Source organism: Geospiza fortis, unplaced genomic scaffold (genome assembly GCF_000277835.1).
Source record: "Geospiza fortis unplaced genomic scaffold, GeoFor_1.0 scaffold592, whole genome shotgun sequence".
Classification (NCBI taxonomy): Eukaryota; Metazoa; Chordata; class Aves; order Passeriformes; family Thraupidae; genus Geospiza; species Geospiza fortis.
The window spans coordinates 174779-178067 of record NW_005054609.1 but is presented as its reverse complement, the minus strand read 5'-3'; positions in this window follow the sequence as shown (position 1 = coordinate 178067).

The window sequence follows — 3289 nt, the reverse complement described above, 5'->3', positions numbered from 1 at the left end:
CATTGGAGTCATGGAGGTCAGATTTGGGCTCCTACTCCCCAGTGCTGCTCCATTTACCTGGTATTTGAATCCTCGAGGGCATCCTGACCCCATGAAGCTGCATCTCCCCTTTTCTCCTCATGTCTCAGTTGCCACAGGCTCCTTCCTCACCTCCCCATGCCTTCCCTGAGAACCTCTGCACATCCCAGCCATAGCTCCCTGTCACAGTGTTCCATTATCGCTTTCTAGCACCTCTCTCCTCCATGGTCCTGTTGTACTTGGCCACAAGTCACTATCTCATCTTCAGAGTGCTGCTCTGGCAGGTGCAGCCCTTGTTATTCTCTGCAGTCATTGAGTGGTGCCTCCCTCAGCATCTTCCCATCCTTTTTGTGCATCCTTATTTTCCCCATCTCACACTGCGCTGTTTTACCTTGCTGTAGCCAAATAGCAACGTTTAGCTTTCTGTCTGGTCAAGCGGTGATCTTACAGCTGGGTAGTCTTTGTTCCCAGCTTTGTCTGTCCTGTTTTGCCCTCCTGGTAAGGTAACAGTCCTTTCCACCCAGGTTCCCTTGGCCCAGTCATATTTTATCCCTCTGTAGCTCATCCTAGAACAATAACACCATTTTTGTGGGCAGTAACAACATTCTGCAGCTACAACCAAAACTGTAGTTCTTTTGTATTGTTACTGTAAAAGGAGATGTGAAGGTTTCCTTCAACTTTAATACATGAACCACACATAGGGAGTTTTCCTTTTCTGTACTCTTTATAATAGCAGCATGATTTTTCTTTGTAGCCACTAAGCTCTTGGACTGTTGTGTCATGTGTTTCTGCTTAGAAATACCAGGTTAGTTACTCTGTCATCACCTGCCTTGTGCTCACCTTGTCTCTGCAGCATGGACAAGCACGGTGCAGCTGTGGGGATGCAAAAGCTTGCTCAGCACTGGTGCTGCAGCTCAGTGTTGCTTCTCTTGTACTCATAGCAAAGGAGAGTAAACGTCTCTGCATGGTGCAGTGTCTGAAGCATTGTTCAAAGGGCTATTTTTCATGCTGGCTGATGTGCCCTGCTTTCAAACACAGGACCTGCCATGATTCTGCTGTGCATCACTGTTTGGCTGCCTTGGTTCCGGTTATGAAAGCCCTGTGACAGAGTGCAGTGGTACGTGAGGACTGCACGGGGCTGCTTCCTCCATCTGTGAGGTGCTGCTGGCACTCCCACTTGGGCTTCTTGGGCTGAGGCACTGTGAGGCTGGGCTGTGAGATGGTTCTTTTGACAACACCAGGAAACCCTGGAGCCCTCTAAACCTGTTGATGTTCTCTATCAAGCAGATCTCAGCTCTGCTGTAGCACCAGGTGACTTAAGCTAGTCTGTTATTCTGCTGTGAAAAAAAACAAGCCTTTTGAGATATTTTCCTGTATCCAGAGTGCTAAATATTAAGAAAATTTGGCTTGCTGGAGATTGGATGAACCTTGGGATTTTTTAACACCATTTGTGACAGGGGTCTCATGTGAAAAGGAAAGAAGGATGCTATAGTCTGTCCCCATGGTGGTGTTTGTGTTGAGAGCAGCACAAAGACTTTTCCAGTGCTAGAATGGGAATTCTTGCTTATAGCAAGGTGTTAGAGATGCTAAGGTGAAAGGTGCATTGGATGGTTGTATTTTTGTTTGGCTAGAGCAGAACACGTCCACCTGTCCCTACTTAAATAATTTTCCCTGTTTTACATCATTTCTGGTGTCAGCATGGCTGAAAAAAGACAAAACCAGCCACTTGTATGTGCAGACATAAGCATATTAAGAACAAGGATTGTAAACACATATTGTCTACAATTGTTAAGCCTTCTTGTGTTAACCTGCCAAAAACGTTTGACTAAATCGTGTCAAATTTTCCAAGTAAGCCCAGGTATTATGGTATTCAGGATTGATTTGTTCTATTGCTTGTTGATGTCATTTTGGTTTGTCATTGCCTTTTCTGCATGCTGCTAGTTGTATACTCTTTCCTTGCCCTCAGGGCAAGAAGCAAAGACAACTTTCTGGGTAATCATGGTTTTGATGAGACTTTGAGGAGCTTGCCTGCTTTGTAAAGGCAGACCTAATTGTGAATTTGTCTGTTGAATGATAGCGTGCTGACTACTGTAAGCTGTAGAAGCTGTTGGACAGGTCTGTCAGTGACAGTAAGAGATGCAGGCAGACTTTTACTATGGCCTGAGGACATAAATCTCTTCTGATCACATCTTTTGCTGCAGTTAGCTTAAGACCATGCCTGTAAGTACAGCTAAATTACCACGGCAGCTTACTGTTATCACAATTTGAGTGTGAAATCTGTTGTGCCCCTAGAATTCCTCAGAATTTACTTGTTTGTCACAGTTGCAAGCACTTTGAAGGTATTTTTCTTCTTCTTGTCCTGCCATCTGTTTTCCTAAGAAATGTTGTAAAGTAAAGCTGCTTGCTTGCTTGCAAGACCATAAAACTTCAGTGAATTTGTCTCAAAGCCCCACAATTGTCCAACTGTGTTTGACTGAAGCAGCTTGGTGTGAAAGCAGTGGGGCAGGTGGAATCATTTGGATGTTTAAGGACTAAGGTGTTGATGTGCAGGGTCTAAAGGCAAATCACAGGTAATCTCTTCAGCTGAAAAAACTCCCTTGTGAGGCAGTGGGCAGGGGAAGGAGAACTGGAAGGCTCAGTGTTTGGAAAGTGAAGTACTGTGTTCTAACAGACTTACTTGCTTTTAGCTAGAAAGAATTTTTGAGGCAAAGAAGAAGGTATAAGGAAAGCATGTTTAGCAGTCTTTATTATTATTATTATTATTATTATGGAGAAAGAATAAAGCCTCACACAATCAGGTATAGCCGGTAATGTGAGTGGTCTTGTTTCAGCTGGCTGAGAAGCAGAGGCTGAATTGTGTGCTTGATCAGCCACCTGACAGAGAGACCTGACAGACTTGTACAGCAGAAGGCCTCAGAATGGAAGGGCTTTTAGCTCCTCCCTGGTCTCAGGCTGCTGTTGGTGCAGCTGCAGAAACTGTTGGTCAGCTAAGATTATGTATTTTTCAATAGGAATTAGGAAAGAAATAGAACTAACTAAGAGAAGGAAGATGTGTGTGAGGAGAGGCAACAGCAGGACCTTGCTCCTACCTCCTAAGCAGTGCTGAGACCTCAGCTGGAACCAGCTGAAGTGGTAATGTCATCTCATTGTCACTCAGTGTGGACCGAGGCACAGGAATATCCAAAGTGGTCCTGGGAGCTGAGGGTGTGAAACCAAGAAGCACAGAACCTTTTATGAGCTCTGACAGTGAAAAGTGCTTCTTCCTTTGAAC